Source organism: Sceloporus undulatus, chromosome 6, assembly GCF_019175285.1.
Source record: "Sceloporus undulatus isolate JIND9_A2432 ecotype Alabama chromosome 6, SceUnd_v1.1, whole genome shotgun sequence".
NCBI classification, from domain to species: Eukaryota; Metazoa; Chordata; class Lepidosauria; order Squamata; family Phrynosomatidae; genus Sceloporus; species Sceloporus undulatus.
This window is the reverse complement of record NC_056527.1, coordinates 63,331,050-63,352,777: the sequence shown is the minus strand read 5'-3', so window position 1 is coordinate 63,352,777 and position 21,728 is coordinate 63,331,050. Positions and strand designations below refer to the sequence as shown.

General features: G+C 40.0%; 1 protein-coding gene across 3 annotated transcripts in view; it reads left to right on the top strand.

The window, feature by feature from the left end:
- The first annotated feature begins 1,056 nt into the window (after positions 1-1,056).
- The window catches only part of ELMO1 (engulfment and cell motility 1), a 376,239-nt gene continuing 355,567 nt past the window's right edge, over positions 1,057-21,728 (top strand). For 2 of the 3 annotated variants that reach the window (XM_042475479.1, XM_042475477.1), the window contains exon 1: positions 1,057-1,412. The gene's annotated coding sequence lies outside the window, so the exon portion shown is untranslated. The remainder of the gene's footprint in view (positions 1,413-21,728) is intronic. The other variant, XM_042475480.1, reaches the window with a different exon arrangement.

Genomic DNA, 21,728 nt, shown 5'->3' with positions numbered 1-21,728 from the left:
TAATAATAATAATAATAATAATAATAATAATAATAATAATAATAATAATATGCATTTGGGGAAGTAGACTTAAGTCTATGAAAGCTCATGCTGCCAACTTCTTTCTTTTATTGAGCCTCTCTCTACCTAACCTATGTAATACGTCCGCCTTAGGGTCACCATGAGCCCAAAATGACTAGGGAGAGGCACACAAGAACAAGAACAACAAAATCCTTGGGCAAGGAGGACGAGTCTGGCTGAGGCTGAGAGAGTGTGACCAGTGTCCTCCTCCTCTTCTTCTTCCTCCTTCTTCCTCTTCTTCTTCTTCCTCCTCCTTCCTCTTCTTCTTGTCCTTCCTCTTCTTCTTCCTCCTCCTCCCTTTTCCTTCTTCTTCCTCCTCCCCCTCTTCTTGTCCTTCCTCCTCCCCCTCTTCCTCCTTCTTCCTCTTCTTCTTCTTCTTCTTCCTCCTCCTCCCTCTTCCTTCTTCTTCCTCCTCCTCCCTCTTCTTCTTCTTCTTCTTCTTCCTCCTCCTCCTTCCTCTTCTTCTTGTCCTTCCTCCTCCCCCTCTTCCTCCTCCTTCCTCTTCTTCCTCTTCCTCCTTCTTCTTGTTCACCCTCCTCCTCTTCCTCCAGCAGCAGCAGCAGCAGCACCATGGAAGTTAGCCTTTGGGCTCTTCTCTCTCTGTGTGTTGTGTGTCGCTATCCCATCCCCACAAACACACACACAGGGAGAGGAGAGAGAGCGACACACAAATGCAGAGTCGCCTCCGCCGCCGCTCCCTCCTCCCTCTTCCTCCTCTTGTTCTTCTTCCTCCTCCTCCCTCTTCCTTCTTCTTCCTCCTCTTCTTCTTCTTCACCTTCCTCCTCCTTCCTCTTCCTCCCTCTTCTTCTTCTTGTTCATCTTCCTCCTCCTCCCTCTTCTTCTTGTCCTTCGTCCTCCCCCCTCTTCCTCTTCCTTCCTCTTCTTCTTCCTCCTCCTCCTTCCTCTTCTTCCCCTTCCTCCTTCTTCTTGTTCACCTTCCTCCTCCTTCCTCTTCTACTTGTCCTTCCTCCTCCCCCCCTCTTCCTCTTCCTTCCTCTTCCTCCTCTCCCCATCAAGGCAGACTTTCCTAGCCCTCCGAGCTCCTCTTCGGGGCTCCTTCTTCTGGCAGATGCAAATCGTGTCTCTGGCCAGCAGAGGAAGGAAGAGGAAGTGAGAGCAGCGGCGGAGGCGACTCTGCATTTGTGTGTCGCTCTCTCTCCTCTCCCTGTGTGTGTGTTTGTGGGGATGGGATAGCGACACACAACACACAGAGAGAGAAGAGCCCAAAGGCTAACTTCCATGGTGCTGCTGCTGCTGCTGCTGGAGGAAGAGGAGGAGGAACCCCAACTTCATCCCCCACTTTCGGGCCACTGGAAACACAGGCAGCTGAGATCTCCCCCAACATAAACGAGGTACTTTACTTCTCTATTGCTCTGTGTGTGGGTCAGTTTAAATATGGGGTTCCCCCCCTTAGAGTGTCTCTATCTATCTACGGGGGGCCAGTCATGAAGGAGGAGATGGTGGGCGGCGTCGGATTCGCACTCGGCTCCCAGCCATTTTAACTCAAGTGCAGGGGTTGTGTCTCTGTGTGTGTTGTGATGGTGTGTGTAGGGCATGTCTTGGAAGGGGAATGAGGCCACCTGCGCCTTTGCAGGTGATTTGATGAGGTTGTGTTAAAATGTAACACACACACTCATATATATATATATGAGAAAATAACGGCCTCCTCTGTGCTGCTCAATGTCTAAAACCCCTGAGAGTGTGTCTCTGAATGGAGGAAGCCGCAGCCCTTTGGCTCTGCTGAGGAGGGCAAAACACTGCCTCCTCCTCGTTGCCCTCTCTGGCTGTTCTGAGGGGCCACCAGAAGGAACAAGGAGAAGGGGGCCACAACGCGCATGCGCGGGGCCCTTCCCCACTTTCCCGCCTCTTCTTTGAGGCAGGCTGCTCTCCCCCTCCCACCGCCATTTGGTTCTGTCACAGAAGAGAGAAGGAGTGTCTCTTTCTCTCCCTTGTGTCACTATTGTGTCGTCCATGGTGACCCTAAGACCACCCTGTCAAACCACCACCAATAATAATAATAATAATAATAATAATAATAATAATACCAGGCAGTTTACTAACAGTGAGAAAAATACATAGCAATAACAATAAACAATAAAAAATAACATCGCAATTCACAGTAACAATTAATAGCAAGAAGAATGCAAACAAATAACAACAGTAGCAATAAAAACTACGTAACAGTTAACACAGCAAATCAATACAACTTAAAATTAATCCTCAGAATTCATGGCAAAAAAAACAATAACATGTTGAAATAGCATAGCAAATCACAATAGCATCCATAATCAGAAATAATAAAAAAATGCATAGCAACTAGCATATATTATGAATAAATAAAACTTTTTATTTATATCCCGCCTCTCTGTCACAATGACAATCGAGGCGGTTTTATAAGTTAAAAATGACAGATCACCCCTTAAAGGACCTTGGTGTTGATTGTGTTGACCCCCCCCCCCTAAAGCAGGGGTTCTCAAAGTGTGCCCTTTTAAGGGGTTTATTTATTTATTGCTTTTATTTGGATTTCCTGCATGGCAGGGGGTTGGACTGGATGGTCCTTGTGGTCTCTTCCAACTCTATGATTCTATGATTCTATTTATTTTGGACTTCAGCTCCCAGAAGCCTCAGCCCATGTTGGCCAGTAGTCTGGGATTCTGGGAGGTGAAGTCCCAAACTCCCTCGAAAGAGTACACTTTGGGGACCATTGCCCTAAGGCGACCCAAGTCATTTGCGGTGACCCTAAGGCAACCCTGAGACAGAGCTTTCTTGGCAAGGTTCTTCAGAGAGTGTTATCCTCTGAGGCTGAGAGAGTGTGATTGGCCCCCTCCACACATACACACCCTCCGTGGGTTTATTATGTTGTGTGCCTTTGGGCAGTTTCCGACTTAAGGCAACCCTGAGGCGAATCTGTCGCAGGGTTTTCTTTCTAAGTTTCTTCAGAGGGAGTTGGCCCTTGCCATCTGAGGTTGAGAGAGTGTGACTTGCCCAATAACCCACATGGGTTTATTATGTTATATATGCCTTCAAGTTGTTTCCATGACCCTAAGGCGACCCTGACACAGGGTTTTCTTGGCAAGTTTCTTCAATAGAGTTGTCATCCAGTGAGGCTGAGAGAGTGTGACTTGCCAAGTCACCCCCGTGGGCTTGTCATGTGCCTTCAAGTCGTTTCCGTCACTCTAAGGCAAACCTGTCACAAGGTTTTGTTTCCAAGTTTCTTCAGAGGGGATGTTGCCTTTGCTGTCCTCTGAGGCTGAGAGAGTGTGACTTGCCCACTCTCCCTGTGGGTTTTTATGTTGTTGTTGTTCCTTCATGTCGTTTCTGATGTATGGCGACCCTAAGGCGAATCTGTCACAGTATTTTGTGTCCAAGTTAAATGCAGGACCTTCAAGAGAAATGTGGGACATGACCAAACCAAAACCAAAACCAAAAACACTGATATAAATATAAGTTCATTTCATGTGGATTTTTTTTGTACTGTATTTTATTTTGTACTCAGCCGTATTTTTATGATGAACCTACCATCAGAAATGTGCCTTTGTCTAACTGTGCTTCCTTAAGAACTGAGATTGACTCAAAAACAACAAACGTGTAGCTTGTGGTTTAAAACAAACGTTTACTAATGGCTTTAATCTATATATAATAATAAAGCTTTATTTATATAGCGCTGCAAATTTACACAGCGCTGTACATAGAATCAATTAAAATAGATAAAATAAACCTGCCTATGGCATACATTCTATGAAAATAATTAAATATATACATATTGGTACATGTTAACATTCAATAAAATAAGGCAGACAACAAATTAAAATGACATTAGATTTAAAGGCTATATCCTAATCTAGCTAGTGAATAGTTCCGGTAAAAGAAATCTTTATCTCACTATGGCCTGTTACAGACTGCCAAAATAAAGCTGCTTTGGGTCTCTTTGGAGGTATGCTGTTTAAATGATGCATGCATCCTAAGAATCCAGAAGCTGCACCAAAAGCTGCACTCAAGTGCTTAGGAATGGAGTGTGGCTTTGGTGTGACCACCGGACTCTTAGGACCCATGCATCATTTAAATAGCATACCTCCAAAGAGACCCCAAGCAGCTTTATTTTGGCAGTCTGTAACAGGCTTATCTTTCCAAAGAAAGTTGAGAGAGAAGAAAGATGGAGGATCCAACAGCTCAGGAGAGAATTGAGAGAGAATGTCTATTAATCCCAAAGGGGAAGTGATCTAAATCACATGGTTAGTTTGAATGAGAGAGAGAGAGAGAGAGAGAGAGAGGAAAGTTTCCATGCAGGAAATCCCTATCTATCTAAGGAGGAGGGAAAAATGCAAAAATCTTCCAACAGTTTCTTCATGAGGATGTTTCCATTGCCATCCTCTGAGGCTGAGAGAGTGTGACTGGTCCAGGTTCACATGACTGAGCTGAGAATTGAACCCTGGTTTCCAGAGTCCTAGTCCAGAGGTCTTCCTTTTCTGACTCCATGTGTGAACTTTATTCCCCCGCCCCCAGAAAAAGACTCCCAATGCCTCAGGTGGGCCAAAAATTAAAGTTGACAAAATAATTTTAAAACTATATTTAGGAGGCATCTAGTTGCATGGGATTAGAAAGTACAGTGGACCCTTGTTATACGCTGGGGTTTGGTTCCAAGATCCCCTGTGGATAACAAAATCCGTGTATGCTCAAGTCCCATTAAATATAATGACATAGCAAAATGGTGTCCCTTATTAAAAAATGGAAAATCGAGGTTTGATATTTGAAATTTATACTTTTTTTTTTGAACATTTTCAAACCATGTATGCTTGAATCCGGGTATAAAAAATCCATGTATAAGAAGGGCCGACTGTACTGTATTCTTTCACTACCACTTCAGCAAGTTATGAAAGGTATGTGAAAGAATGAATCTGAGATATAGTAAAAGGGTAAATCAGAAGCATTTGGGCGCCTGAGGCAGAAAGTCTATTGGCTCCTTCCACATTGTGGTTTTGAATTTATGCTAAGCTGTGTCATTGGTTCCCTTTTAAAAATTTCACCATTTGACACCTAGGGAGAGCCTCCTCTTTCAACGTAAGGGGGAAAAATATGTACCTTCATTTACAAAAGTCAAGGCACCATCCTATACCCTCATCTCTGAAAGCAAACCCTGTGCAAACTCTCAATGGAACCTACTTCTGAGTAATAATGGATAGGCTTGCATTGCATCACATGCTGTATTCTCTATAATTCAGAGAGCACCCATTGCTCTTTAGAGCCTCAAAGTTTCCTGCCCTTTCAAAAGACTCCATGCCTTCTCTCTTTCTTCCCCTTCTGCTTGGAGCTGTCTCCAAGAATAAACACTGTGACGCTTCCCTCTTCTTTCAGATCTCTCCTCAAAATCCGCCGTGAAACCTTCGGTCTAGTTCTCTCTCTTCATCTTTCCTTTCACCAGATTGGCACATCAGGACAGGGACTTGTCCTCTTCTGTTCTGGAAAACAGCACATCCCCATGGCATCCTGTAAAGAATACTAGCAATAGTACAGTAATTTAAACTGGTTTCTTTGTGCGTCGGAGCAACAGCATCTGTAGGTGAATCTGATCTCCCCCACCACAGGTTTGCTATTATTGTAGTTTCACTCGATGTAACTTACTACAGCTAGCTGTGCACCGGATGGAAACTGAAGAATGACTTGTGTCAAAAGTGGGCAGCAGGAGACAGCTGTGGAGTCCTGCCAGAATTTCATGGCATTCTGGAAAGGGAAAGAGGTTCACCTACATTTATTACATGAGGTTACTGTACCAGCAATTAATTACAGTGTGTCTGAAGTGGCAGCTAATTCACATTTGTTCACAGGGGTGAGAACAACACTAAAAAAAAATATCTATAGTCTCTTAGCAACCCTAGTCTTTATATATTTCTGGGTTACTTGAGTTCCCCCAGCTTTCCCAAGTTCTATTTTAGCACTCATGTTCATCAACTCGCTTTAATATAATTCTGTATGTGTCAGTCAAGGTTAAAGGAAGTACAATTTTGCTTTAATGCTTGGAGGAAAAAATGAGTTAAAATCATACTACAGCTATATATTTCTGTAGCTGTTCCTATCTACACTTTCACTTACTCCGAAGCATCAGCTATGATCAGATGACCCTAAAAATGGTTCCAGAGCCAGGGTCACCACTATATAAAGACTGATGACAGAAACGAGTGACCAGTTCTTGGTCCCTAACAGGTGTATTTGTACAATGTTATGAGAGTGCTAGTTGGTTTTATACCTTATTGATTTATTTTGCTGTGAGTTTAACTGATTCTAGTGGTACCTTTGAAAAAAATTAAAGGGCTGTGACAAAGTTAAGCACTTCTTGGCCTCGTGTATTTTAGCAGGACAACTTGGCCATAACTTCTGGACTGAAATCTTTGGGATTTCATGTTGATTCATTTACTCTTCTTGTACTTTTTTGCATAATTTATTTTTAACAATGCAGAAAGAGAGAGAGAGAAAGAGAGAGAGAGAAAGAGAGAGAGAGGTACCTAAATATCTCTTGTCTTTGCCAGTACTGTCTACTGAAATCCTCTGAGGTTTTCTGCTATTTCTTTCTTCAGTAACAACTGAAGGTTTCACATATGTGTGTTTTCTTATTTCCTTTATAATTTGCTAGTCTAAAATATGTTTGGGGGGAACTCTAACTTTTCTATACTGCTGGATATTGTAACAGATTTGCATGTTATTTAATGTTGAGAGATGTGAGCTGCTTAGTCAAGGTTAAAACAGAAAACATGCTTGCACTAGAACACTAGATACCTGGTAAGTATCTTTCCAGTTAGATGTATTATATGTGCATATGTAGCCTTAGCACATAGAAGTAATCCCTAGTGCTAATTTGCCCTCTTTTTAAGTATGTTAAGATTTTGTTCTTTAGTCAATGAAGTCTGACGTCCAACATGCTGCTTATTGATCGTTTAGTAAAAGCTGATTAGGGCAGCAAGAACGTTGAACTATTTGTGTCACAGATTCTGTGAGGAGTGAGAACATAAGCATCAAGTAGAACAAAGAGCAAGATTCATTACATGTATACTCTTGTGTGTCTTTTCAGAAGAATCACAAAACTGTTTTGCCACTTCAGTTGCACAATATGTGGTTCAACAAGAAAAATGTGCATGTAGTCATTCTGAAGAACATAAGCAGAATGGCCCACAAAAAGTAAATGTTGTGGACTGCTTGCTCTGTTTCATTTCTGTGTCATGTCATGCCCTGCTATAGTCGGCAACCTCTTTACTCCAAGGGACTTCTATTAAAGTCAATAGGATTGCCCTGGAGCAAGAGGGTTGCACACTGTAGTCTGTGATGCATGCATATCTTCAAGTGATGCATGTAATAAGCATGCTTTGTAGTGAAGGAGTTGTTTTTCTTCTCTTTGTTACAATAAATGGTTTGCTGCTTATTATTCTGTGTGTTGCCTACCAGGATATGGAAACATGCACTGGCTAAAACCATTGTGCATGTCATAGCACTTCCTCACAGTGCTGTCTTTCTGTAGCAAACTACAGAGCAAATGTAAGCTTGTATGGTGCCGCTCCACCCTTCCTTCCGCTCTTTGTTTATTGAAATCGCATGGATTGTGAAGTTTGAGCCTGTGCAAGGTTTCTTTCTTTCCTCCTTTTCTGTAAGGCTTAGGCTGTTGAGAATTGCTTCGGATGTGATCTCATGCTCTCCATATTGCCTGATAGGATACACTTTCCCCCCACCCTCTGACTTCACCTTTTAAAGGGATTTTATGAGCAAGTGTGAGACTTGCTTGGTCTGCATTTGAAAAAAAGTGAGGATCTTAGCTTGCTGTTTTGCTTTGAAAAACAGGATGGCCTTTTGGTTCAGTGTGCCTTTGATGTTGTCGATGTTAAAAATGAGGGAACATCTGGAAACCCTGCTGCCTTCCCGCCTTGGATAATTAAGACCATTCCACTGAGCCCTTCTGAAATATCCCTTCACTAATAGTCTGTACATGTCGCTGTTCTTTGATAAGACCTTTAGAGCTGGCTGCCCACCTCTGCTCAACGCTGTCTCACATTTTGAACTAAAGGCAAGTCAAGCATGCTTTATTTAGAGATGTAGTGTACCCATTTGGAAGAGCAAACATGATAGGCAGTTCCGGGTGCCCAAAGTACTTGCAGTCTATAAAGGCTGTTTGACATTATTGAACATCTGGAGAGATACGTTCATGCTAGGTTCTGCCTGTTGTGTGGTGTGAGTGGAAGTTGCATTGTGGAAGCTCTGTGAATTAGAAGCTGCCCTCAAGCAAAACAGATCATTTGTCCATATGGCCTAGTATTATTTGTGCTGGGGGTGAGGAATTTGGGGCCCTCCAGATGTAGTTGGACTATACCTTCAACCCTCACCAGCATAACCAGTTGTGAGGGATGACAGGACTGCAGTTCAGCACCTCAAACTTTGCCAGTGAAATCAGTCCTTTTCACACCTGGGACCCTGTTGGGTAAAATGACCTTTTAAGAAGTGATACAATAATTTCTATGGCTGTAAATGTTCAGAAACACCAGGTGTCATCCCTAATGCTATCACCGTTGTATATAAGGGCTCTGGAATCCAGGACAGATGTGGGTTGAAGAGTTTGTAGAGTGTGTTTGTTGGAGAACTGGATTGTAGCAGTCTATGTTGACAAGTCAGAGCTTCTGTTATAAATACTTTGTATAAATTTTGCAACAGGAAGATAAATGTCTCCAAGGACTTTGGAAGAAGTCAACTGTGTCTGTGCCTTATTTCAGGTTGGTCTGTGCTTTATTGCCAAATACTGCATACTGGGTTATGGCTGTGAGCTACTGTTGAGGTCAAGCACCTCAGACAGTTGGCACCCCTGTTTGGGCCTAGCTTTTGTTTGTTTTGGTCGCTGCACACCTGCAGGACATAGGAGAGAGCCAACAGATCCATCTTTGGCTCAGACATGTATTGCTGGAATGCTGGTAAAGCTGGGTTTCCAATGCAGGCAGCTTTGTAAGCATAGTCAGTCAAATTTACAACCCCTTTCTACAGCCATTGTATTAGATGGAAAAAGAGGTTGGGCTTGCATTCATATGCATCTCTCCTTGCCAGTTAACCCCTCAAATGAACAGAGCTGGAGTGTCTCTTGTATTTGGTTGAGAAGAGGAAGTAAGCGGAAGTCTATGAAAGCTCCTGTTATCAACTTAGTTTTCCAATCAGTCTCAAAGGTGGTACAAGATCTCTGTGCATATTGTTAGGACTGTTAGTCTGATGATGACTTTTTCCACTCAAAGTCTTCTTAACTATATACAAATCTCTGTTGCTGTTGAACATTATATGTGTATGTGTGTCTGAGAGAAAGAGAGAGACATCAAGAAAGAGAAATTCTGTTGTCCTTCCCCTTTTGTGGTCATACCATTATTTGAAATGAAGGCTTGACTATCAAATTGTTCGTTATTGCTACTGTATATGTATTTAAGTAGGAAACAATGTTGATATAAGATAGTGGATACTTCCTTACAATCCTGGTTGCAGAGTAGCAAGGAATCACAAAATTTGTTATTTTGTATTAAATTTTGTATTAAATTTCTTTCTACATTTTCTAAGCCCCAAAGTGTGTTGCTGTAATAACTTTCCTTTCTTTGTAACATGTTTTTATAAATCAAACCAATTAGTATCAGAAGGGAAACTGCTAAAAAAGAGCTCATTGACATCATCTTTACTTCTCTCTTCTGAAAGTTCTCTCTTTATGTCAGATGCATTAGCAAAGCAGTAGATGTATAGGAACAGTAGACTGGTGAGAATTAAGTGCAATATAATATTATATCAGGTTTACTCAACTTCAGATGTTTGGACCAACTGTCACAAGCTACCCAGGAACAATTTCCAGGAACTGTTGAAGTTGTAGTCCAAAACATCTGGAGGATGGGGATGAGTGGACATAGCAAGAGGACACCAACTATATATTCATATGGTATAACAAACCTGGTTTTAAAAGACAAGCATCTTTATTTGTTATTTATTTTTTGCTCAAGCTAGAGTTCAATTCTCCATTGAGTTCTCTGCTGCTGGATTGCTGCCAGGGTTTTTCTGTAACTGTGAAATCCATTTAAAGAGAATTAGAAGATGCACAAGCACCATAAGTCAAAGCCAGCTTGACAACAAATCACAATAACAGCATCTGTAAGGGTTAAATTGTCCTGCTTTTAGTAGAAAGTATGAATAGAAAAAGTTTTGGGGAAGCCACTTGCAGATACTTTTGGGGAGTGCTTCTACCAGTAAAACTCAGGATATTAACCATCTGTTTGACAGGAGCTCCCCTTACAGTCTTGTGCAAGAGTATTTCGAACACTTTTTGCTAGACCACAAGTGGGGAAGACCTTTTGCCCAGGAGTTGAATTTTCCCAGGCGAACTATTATGTGGGGCTGAGGTGGAGTGGAATAGGGTTACATGGCAGCAGAAAGCCCCAATGTGTTACCCAAATGTCATTTACATCCCTCTTCCTCTATGTTTATCAGATTTTTATTTTAGCTGGCCAAGGGTTATTTCTCACTCCCTAAAAATGCCTCCAATGGATGGCAGTGAGGTTGTAAAATGTCTATATTGGTGCCAACGGAGGGTGGTTTTGTTTAATTTTAAGAAAGAGTCTTATTGCAGGATGACTGGAAGGATGGGGAAATTCCTTAAGCCAGTGGGCAAAATGGGGACTTCCCTATATCTGGGTTGTGGGCTGGGGGGGGGGGGTTCCCTGTTGCAGTGGCAGAATCTCGGTGGAACTTCTTCTGCTTTCTTTGGTTTACTGTAATCCATAATTGCCTCATAACTCTCCCATTTAGGACTGTCTTTTTGCTGATGTTTCAAATGTGAATAGTTGCTGTCATTCTACACTCACATTTGTTGTTGTGTGCCTTCAAGTTGTTTCCAGCTTATGCCAACCCTAAGGCAAGCCTACCACTAAGTTTCCTTAACAAGATTTGTTTAGAGTGGGTTGTGCCAGTGCTTCTTTCCAAGAATGAGAGCGTGTGACTTGACTAATGTCACCAAGTGGGCTTACATGGCCAATCAGGGATTTGAACTGTAGTCTCCAGTGCTCAAAACCACTACACCATGCTGGCTCTGTACTCTGTACTCACCTACCTGATAATACGTCCTTTGCAATGTATCAAGGTTTCTAGGAAGACATAAAAGTAATAAGAACAAAAGTCTTTTGTCTGTTCCGTGTAATTATGTATAAATGTTAAAGCACTCTGAAACCAGTGGAGGAAGTTAAGTAGACTTTTGTTTTATATTGCAGTTTAGTTGTAAAGCTTAAAAGTAAAGATTTATAAAATGCTATATATTTGCTATTAGGGAAAAATGAAGGAGAGTTATATGCAGACCAGTTCTCACCCAGCCTTGCACAGTGCCCATCCATTTCCCATAGAAGTGAATGTCTAGCTGACATCTTTTTATCATCATCATCATCATCATCATCATCATCATTATTATTTATTAACCTTTATTTATAAAGCACTGTAAATTTACACAGCGAAAGGTTTATGAAGTTTTGCAATTAGAAGAAAAAATCGGGCTCCTGCACTAACTGATTGTCAGTTACTTTTCTTCATGGAGATGAAGCAGTTTCCACTGACTTCTATAGATAAGAGTAAGCAATGCTGGGTGGACAGTTGACTGGTATAATATAAGGAGTTCATTTCAGCAGAAATGTGTAGGATGATCTGTTCTAGCTATTACGTTGTACTCAACTGTATTTTGTCTCTCAGCTGTGGTGAGTAGGAGTCTTCTCCTTACTATGGTGATTGTGAAGACAGATCTTGGAAAAAATATATGTACGCTAAGTATATATATATATATGTCAAGTGCTGCACTATATGAAATGACAGACCTCTGTCCAGAGACATAGAAACAAAAACAAAATAAGTGAGAAGTGGGGAGGATGGAAAGATTGTTAGGATACTGTATGTAATGCAAATCAAGACTTCAGCTTGTATAAAACATTTGATAAACCACTTTAAACATATTTTTAAAATGGAGAGATAAATAAAAATGTATGGAAGCTTTTCGAAAAAAGAAAGGTGGAAAAGCAATTGTAAAAACTGTAAACTTTATAATGGAGTATGTTACCTTGCTAATATAACTTAGTACATAGTAATGCTTTCATGCCATAATCTGGTATATAAAACACACTCCTTTTGTATATACCGCATTAGAGAGAAGAATTGATTTTTCTTTTGCTTAAGTGAAAAGATGCACAATGTGTTAGAGAAGTTGTTCTAAGTATGCTCACATGTCTCAGTTGAATTCTAATTGCATCTTTTCTCTCACTGTTATCTAGAGGGGTGGTATAGTATCACATCTATTTTCATAGCAACAGCCATAGTTTCAGACAGAAACAGAAGTCTAGTAAGAGCTAAACTATTGAAACAGTTCACTGAGTTAACAGTTAATCAGAACAGTTCCTTGAGTTCAATGAAAGTCCTGGGGCTGTACTTTTAAAAACAAAAACAAAACGTTGCTCCTCAAAATATCTGGCACAGCTACTTTAGCTTCATTCTGGAATTAATTTAGCAAAATCACTTTTAAAAGTCAATACATTTGGAGATCAACATTTTCAACATTTTTTTTTACCTTGTGCAAATTTATTCTTTCCCTCTTAGGCTGTGTCCGCACTGCAAAAATAATCTGGGTTGGCACCACTTTAACTGCCATGGCTTTATGCCATGAAATTCTGGGAATGGTAGTTTGTTGTGGCACCAGAGTGGAGCAGCTAAAGCGGAATCTGGATTATTTCTGCAGTGCGGACACAGCCTTAGTTTCCAGGAGGCTATACTACATGGATCAAGCATTGGCATGATGCACTCTTGATGCATAAACCCTGTCAGCCAGCATGTAGGTGTGAGTTTTGTTTGAGGATTGGGCTACGTCAGGAGTGAGGAACCTGTGCTGCCCCCAGATGTTGGAGCACAGTCCCAGCCTCTCTAATCATTGACTGTGACCTGTTGCTCATGGAAACTGGAGTCCCAACAGTTGTTGCACAGCCCATCTTGGGCCAGTGGCAGCTGGTGGCTTTCATGTCAGTTGGCGGTAAATCCACTATGGGTTTTACTACAAACTTGAAAGAAGCTATACAAACTGCTGAATTTTATTCTCAAAATAGGATCAGTGACTTGGGCCCAGAACAGACGGGCCAAATGAAGTGTCTTCTGGCCACTTTAGGGGCATGATGTTTACATGATGTATGCCCCCAAAGCGCCCTGAAGCCACTCCGAGGTTATGCTCCTGTCCTTTGGACTGGAGCAGAAAGGAGCTGGGATAATCCGGCTCTTTGTGGCTTGGCTTGGATCCAGCAGTGGTGACCCGCTTTAGGAAGAGGATGTTTGGTTGCCTCGGTCCTGTCCCACTTGCAGCCAGAGTGACCTCAGGCCACACTTTCCTGCTTATATGTCTCAGGCCTTGGATAGCTCCTTTCAAGTTCAAACTAAAACCTGTAGAGGATTCACTGTCCTTGATATTGTTGCTACCATTGCTTTCTTTTGGTGAGACACTGCTGCATTTTTAAACGCTCATTACTGTAAGTTCTCTAATGGATTCAACACTGTTTTTCCCCCTTGTATCTAGTTGCCTTCTATTTCTCAACTGAAGTTGGAAAAGTGAACTTTCATTAGTTTCTGTTTAGATACTGAGACATCCTCTTAGTTTTGGTTTCTGATTGAGGGCACTGTTGCCATCTGTAACTCCCAAAAGTGCTACAAAGACTGACAGATATAAGATACAGAATTACTGATTTGTGCATACACTGAACTGAAATCTTTTATAATGAAATACATAAAACGTATGCAACTTTCTGCTGGACTGTTGACAAGCAAGAAAACTATTGGAAAACTTCTCTTTGCCTTTAGAATGTGGATTTCATTATTCAGTGACATGTGAAAACTCCACTTAAATCTAATACTATAGCAGTTGTTCTTCTGTCCCCTTTTATTTGAATGTTGGTAACTCCAGTGGTAGCCAAGTATGTTTTAAAGCAAAAGTTAGTTTGTAAGATGTTAATATATGTTGTAAACTTGCAAATAGAACCATACCAATGCGCCTACAGTTACAGTTTCCCAATGTTTCCTGTTACACCGTATTTAGCTTTCAGTTGTTTAGAAATGTGACAGGTTTTAACCACTTTGAACTGATGTGTGGAGTAAAAAAGAAGGAACTCAGGGGCAGAGCAGTATGATGGTCCTTTGGAGCACAAGTGGGTGGGATAAAGAGCTGGAAGGACTTGAAAGGAAATCTGCAGGAAGTGCTTGCAGATCTATGTGTTAGGAGGAGCTTGTTGTACATCAGCAGGAGGCAATACCCTCTGATACCAGGATATGAAGAAAAGTGGACCAAGATGGAGAGAGATACTTTCTGTATGAGCAGAGAGATTTTTTGTGTGTTAGTGGGAATATTGGAAAGATCCATGTAGATGACCTCCTAGGTCCCTCTAATTTAAATCTCGTCATTCTATATTGAAGAATATGTATTTGATAATTTTGTTCTAATAGCAGTATTACAAAACAATATAGTCAGTAAAATATGGGGTGTCCGTTTTGCATGCATACGTTAATAGTGAGGGCCCATTTCACTGTTTGTAAAAGTAGTCAGTATTTACAAGAAGTGGATGGACGTATGTGCTTCAGTCATCTGTTGACTTAGAGTGACCCCATTAATTTCATAGAGTTTTCTTAAGCAAGGAATACTCAGAGGTGGTTTTGCTTGTTCCTTCCTCTGAAATACAGTCCTACAGCACTTAGTATTCATTGACGGTCTCCAATCGAAGTGTATACTAGGGTGACCCTACTTGGCTTCCACAGTTAGACATGATCAGGTGCCTTTAGGGTATTTAGCCCTACATGCAACTATTGTACCTAAGATATACTCCTTTCACACTTTAACAATTTAACGTGCTTATTGGCCACCACAAAAGTGGGAATTGATTCCAAAGGCAGTATTCCAAGTGTATATTCTGTTAATTGCTGAAGCAAAACAGGGTTTTTAAAATTTGACAACTCCGTTTATGCTGTAGGATGAGAATAGCTTTATATTCAGTGCTTGATTTCTTGGTTTCAGAATCTGATAACGGTTGCAATTGAGCTGTGTTGCAAGAATTTGAATTCTGGGTGATAAAACAGCGACTGATTTTTAAAAAAAAATTGTTGCTTTGTTGATTAGACTCGTAGCATCTCCCATCTTGAGATTTCAAGACGGTAATCGAATGTAATTATTATTGTCTTACCTTCCTTTCACTTGAGTCCAGAAGCCATACTTTCAAAAATATTTTACATCCTTGTACCACTTACCTATGCAAAAACAAATCAAATCCAAAATACAAAATTTGTTTTAAAATTAAAATCTAACTTGTTTTTATGGGTCTGCCATCTTTCCATTTAGCCTAGGGTTTATATTTAACTCCAAAGAAGTGCTGTTGTCTAACACTGACAATAATTTTCCTTCATTTCCCTTTCATTCACCACCCGTAGTGATGTTCTGTCTGGCACTCAGAAGCAGGCTCCACTGAGTTCGTAGGACATACTCCAAGAAGTGTGGTTAGGATTTTCAGCAATCTTTGTAATCCAGTTCAGTTAAGAGAGCCAGTGGTAGGATGAGGATGGGGAAAAGGGAAGTTAAAGGAACAAAGGCCTTTACAGACAGCCAAAATAAGCTGCTTCGAGTCACAGTGGAGGTATGGTGTTTCAATGATGCATGCGTCCTAAAAGTCCAGAAGCGCACCAAGCCACCTCAGCCCTAGGACTGGAGTGGCTTTGGTGGGCTTCTGGATCTTAGGACGCATGCATCATTGAAACACCATACCTCCACTGTGACTCGAAGCAGCCTTTATTTTGGCTGTCTGTAACAGGCCAATGCATTAAGAGCCCCTTTTCTAAATGGTTGTAATTTGCATTTTGAAAAACAATTGTGCTGTACTTGTGGTTTTTGGAAGCATTTATATTCTATAATCTACAATAACATATTTGTGCATTTTGGTTGGTTGAATAAAGTATAACTGTTTCATGTGATTTTGGGGCATTATTGTACTTTGCTTTGGCCAACATGCTACCCCTGATATATTTTTGGAACTGCTTTTGGCCGCTGCAGGGAACTGGACTGGGACTTAACTATTTGTGTTCTACCTCCAACAAGGTTGTGTTTTTTTAAAGGGACTACATTTGGCAGTTTTATTAAAACAGCATCTGAAATTTTCCTAATGCAAAAGATTGGAGACTTCTCTTGAGAGAGTCAATGTTCTCTGTCTAAAAATGGGAACTGTGACTCACAAGGATGGACGTAATGGAAGACACTTCAGAAGAAGTACGTATATACTTGACTATAAGTTGACCTCATGTATAAGTCAAGGGCAAATTTTGGGGCAAAATTATGGGGTTTCCTAGACCATGAATAAGTCGAGGGTAAAATTTAGAGGCACATAGCAAAGGATCTAAAAGATGAGCAAAGCAAAACAATGTCAAGAACTTACAAAATTCCAATAGACATAACCTTTTTGTGCTCCGTCTTAGGCTGGATGGATGAGAGAATAGAGAGGGTCAGTGCTTCCAGGAGAGATATATGCTTGTTTTCACCAGGGGATGGTTCTTTCTTTTAAATAACCGTTAAATGCCGTACTTACATTGACTCATGGATAAGTCGACTAGGTTTTTTGGGTCAATTTTTGACCTAAATTTCTAGACTTATACATGATTATATACAGTACTCTTATATTGATTGCTAACTGATGCACATTTATCTTCTGGACTTTGGAATGCTTTGTTCCAGTGCCACATGTCTTGAGGAGCAAGGAGCTGCCTCATAGATATTCTTCACAGAACAACACACCAACACACTTTGAATAAAGCATGCCTGTGATTAACATTGTTATTTTTTTTAATTATCCTGTATGATTTTAACATCATTGCGATTAAAATGCCAGTGGAGCTTCGAAAGCTTGCATCATATATTTTGTGCATTGTGTTTGGTCCAATAAACATATCACTGTTTGTGGATTTGGGTTGTTGGTGTGTAATAATAATAATAATAATAATAATATCTTATGAATGACATGGTTTCCTCAGTCCTTCTCAAAGGTTGTTAATGATTTTGTACATTGGTGATTCATGACCAGATTGCACAGTTGCTCTGAGGCCAATAGTACAAAGATGCAAGGCAGTTGTAAATGAATCGCTTATAAAATGGATTACAATAATTAATAATGGTATGTCTTGTTTCTGACATTGGCTGCAGTTCATGTTTCCATTCATCTCCCCTGGCTATTTTTTCTTTCTCATTTTTTATTCTGCTGAGTTTTTGAATACTGTCCTAAAGCACCTTACAACTTCTACTTACAATTACTACCTTACACTTATTCCACAAATAAGTGCTTGAAAGCAATAATGAAATGAAATAATGAAAAAATAAAGAAACAAAATAAAGCATGAAGACTTCATTTTTATAGACATGGACAAAATCAACTGAGCCTTAAATACACATGATCCAAAGCCTGGAGAAAAATAATACCATGATATTGTTTGCCAACGGGTGGGAAGAGTGGATCTGGCAGGATCTTTGAGCAGCGTGTTTGTTAATGCATGCTCATTTTACAAGCCTTGTCTACAAGCAGTTAGCCTTAAGTAAGTGCTAGCTTGGTGTATGGTTTGAGCATTGGACTGTGACTCTGGAGACCAGGTTTCAAATCCTGCTCAGCCATGGAAAGCCGCTGGGTGATCCTGGAGAAAGCACTTCTTTTAGCCTCATGGGAAGACACAGGCAAACCACTTCTGAACAAACTTTTCCAGAAAACCCACAATAGGGCTGCCTTAGGGTTGCCAAAAATTTGAAACGGAGTTCCACCTTTGACTTCTTATTGAGTCCTTATTCTGTACAGAGCCCCTAAGAGGCCTACTTTTTGTTAATGGTGTTTGGGATACAAATATCTCTCCATTTGTGCAGACTTCAACCTGCATCCCTCACTGTGTGAGGGGCAAATGGGGGACTTAAAATGGGTGTGGTGCCTGTGGGTGTGGCTGAGAGAGACCTAGGAAGTGCATGCGGAGCCCATGGGCTCCTCAAAGCACAGGTTGGGAACCACTGATTTGGAAGGCACTTGAGGTTATACAATAAGCAAGCAGAAGTGGGACTCTTCTGAATCTCAGCTGATTGAAGAGGGTGAATGGAGAGAAGTCGTTTCTCTGTTGAGACTTTGGGCAATGCTTTTTTTTCAGTAAGACTTTGGCAATGGTAAAGAATAGGGTCTGTGCTAAGCAGCTGGGACTGTTTCTTTCATCCTTTCAAGTGTAGTGTGCGTTCAGTCTTTGTGTTATGTGCCTTTAAGTCTTACAACTTATGGTGACCCTAAGGCAACCCTATCATGGGGTTTTCTTGGCAAGGTTTGTTCAGAGAGTTTGCCATTGCTTCCCTTGAAGCTGGAGACATAGATTGCGCCAGTACCACCCCGTGGGCTTCACGGCCAAGTGGAGAACCCAACCCTGGTCTTCACAGTTGTGGTCAAACACTAAACACTATGCCATGCTGGCTCTCTCTGCTGTTTTACACCTGCAGTAATACATTTTTAATGCATCATATAATCTGACTAGGGTGTGTGCTTTTAGTGGGTGCCGTGCTCTTTTTAGGTTTGTAAAATCTTTTAAGATTTTAATTTTAATGTTTATGTTTTATTCCTAAATTATTTATTTTTTAAACATATTTATACATTTATAATGCTTCTGTATTGTTCTTATTGTATGGTTTTAATATGTTGTTCACAGCTTTTAGAGTCCCATTATGAGAGAATGGTGGGATATACATGAATATAATAATAATAATAATAATATAATATAATATAATAAGATAGTATCTCAGAGCAATATTTTATTGTAGAATTGACACTGACTAGATCAAAGGTTAGCATTTTAAGAAGGTAATGATATCTGTTTTCTCATTCTTGATGAAAATGGAGTGTCTCGATCATCAAAGACTCTTCCCAGGAAGTTTGAACATAGTGGATTCTGGTAAAGGTTTTTTGGCAGAAAAATTGAGTCTCCTGCCCAGAAATAGAAATGAAAGAAATCACATTGAAAAAAATGAGGAGGGTTCTATCTTTCTCCAAAAACACCATGTACATATAAAAGCAACAAATAATCAGTAATATTGTTGAGGAATTGATTGTGAGGGGGTTCCTCTCTTGGACTACAGTTCTTATAAACCGTTACTATTGGCCCGTTGCCAAGGTTGATGGGAGCTGAAGTCCCCACATTCTCCATTTCTGCTGTAAGTGTGGCACTAGTTGAAGGAGATTTTGTTGTGGGAAGGACTGCATGTTCATGGTCTGTCTTTGACACGTTAATCGGAGTATGCTTTTCTCTGATTTTTAGGTAATTTAGATCAAGCCTAAACTGTTTCCTGAGTCTGATTTGTAGTTGTTGAAGAGGACTTAATGTGCACCAAAGCAGATTTTTAGACAACTAGTTACTAATTTAATAATACCATAAAGCACTACAAGCTCCTTTTCTTATTGCTGAAATGTTTGCATAGCACAAGATGCTTTTCAGTAATCATGACAACAACATTCATTATCTCTTTGCTGCTGACAATGGCTTTTGTTGTTTTGCTATTTGAAGGCGTGCAGGATTATGCAGTGAATGAAATAGGAGAAATTCCAAGAATCAGCCTGTTGCCTTGGCTTCATCCATAACTGAAGTACAAGAATAATGGTACTCTATAGGTCTATATGTTTCAGAGCAGCAAATGTGAATGTGAGGTAGAGCAGATATTCATTGCTGACAAGTAGCAGTTTCTGACACAGCCATTGTTGTTGATGGTGTTGCTGTCAAAGTAAATGAAAGGAGCTCTTTTCCTGTACGTTTTGAAAGGATTTATATTATTAGGTTTAGGTATTTCTACAAATCTCCATAATCAGTAATACTTATGTTTGGTATTGATATTTGCATTGTGGAAAAGTTATGTCTTTGGGGCAAAAAGATGAAATGTGAAGTTTGCCTTAATTTTTTTCCTGAAAGATATTGGTTGAATTAATAGGGTTGTCATAAGTTAGAGTTTATTTGTCTGCAAATAACAGTAACAACACTATCTTTTCACTTCTTGTCTGCAATATGGAGTTAAGACTGACATGGGTTTACAGAAACTCAGGTCAGGCTTAATCCCATATTGAAATCAGTACTGAGAGAATGAATATGAAGGCCTTTGAGCACCAGTGCCTCATACAGACTGCAACTGCACTGCAGAAATGTTTGATACCACTTTAACTGCCATGGCTCAGTGCTGTGGAATTCTGTGACTTGTAGTTTGTTGTGGTACCAGGGCTGTCTGACAGAGAAGGCTAAATGTCTCATGAAGCACAACTACAGGAATTCCATATCACTGAGTCATGGCAGTTGAAGTGGTATGAAACTGGATTCTTTCTCCAATGTGGATGCAGCCACAGTTTCATACCATTTTGAAAATGTTTAATGAGAAGTGTATAAAAGACACAGATGAAATTCTGTTTGACAAACACCATTATTTTAAATAGTGTAGTGTACAAAAGAAGAGGGAATGAGAGCCCCTTTTAAGCCTATAAGAAAGAAATTGAATTAATATGCTGTTTGGCACTTGATTTTATATTGCTTTACTTAGAAAATAATTACAAAGGTGCTGATGAATAGAGATAATATTCAGTCCTCGCTTTTTCCACTATCAGGATCTTTAAAATATCAAGAGCTCTGTAATAACTGACTAAGTGTGTGTAGTAAATGCCTGTTTAAGCATTTCTAACTCAGTAAAACATTAAAATTCATTGCAAATGCATGTTACAGTAAATAAAATTTAACAAATACCTTGTAATTACAATAGTTATTTCACACCCTCTTTCTTTTATTCCCACCCATCTGAGAAGGGTGCCTTCCTACTCAAGTCAATGTCAAAGTATTATAGTTTAAATTTAAAAAGTATTAACCTATTTCAGTACCTTTTACTTACTTCTACATTCTTTTAAAATACATTTCCCCCCTAGTTTCAAGGTAACATATCTGACAGATCCACTTTGTCATTTTATCCTTTGGCAATTGCAGAAACCTGTTGTCTAGTGTTGCAGTCAAAACCAGTTGTGCTTGAAACTACAAAAGCCATAAGCTGAAAATCCTTTAGCATCTAGTAAGAATTCTTTTGCTGCATGTCAAGAGTGGCTGTTTCCCTTGTTGTTTCACATGCTAAGCTCCTGTTGTGTTAAAAGACTTGAATAGGACATGCTGTCAGTCTCTTTTGTGCTTTTCTTTAGCTTTTGCACTGATGCTGGATTTGTGTGAAAAGGTAGGTTTCTGAACCTTGTTGGTGAAGAAAACCTGACATTGTAGCTGTCAGATAGTTTTGCAAGCATCCAAATGCAGTATAGTCAACAGGGAAAGGAAAATGATGTTATTTGCTGTCCTATTGACTGTAATTCAGTAGTCATTATCATAGCCAATATCATATTAAAATCAATTGAAGTACATTGAAGAGGCATTAATGTATGAAATCCATATAGAGGCATGTAATTAATACTAATAATGTGAGCAGGACGTATTTTATTTGTTAAGAAGTGGTTTCTTTTTAATTTTAATTTTAATTTTAATCCAACGTAAATGGAAGAGTAATTTTAATTTTTTTTTTTTTGTATTGCTAGGATTCTTTCCCATTCAAAAAACGAGCCGAA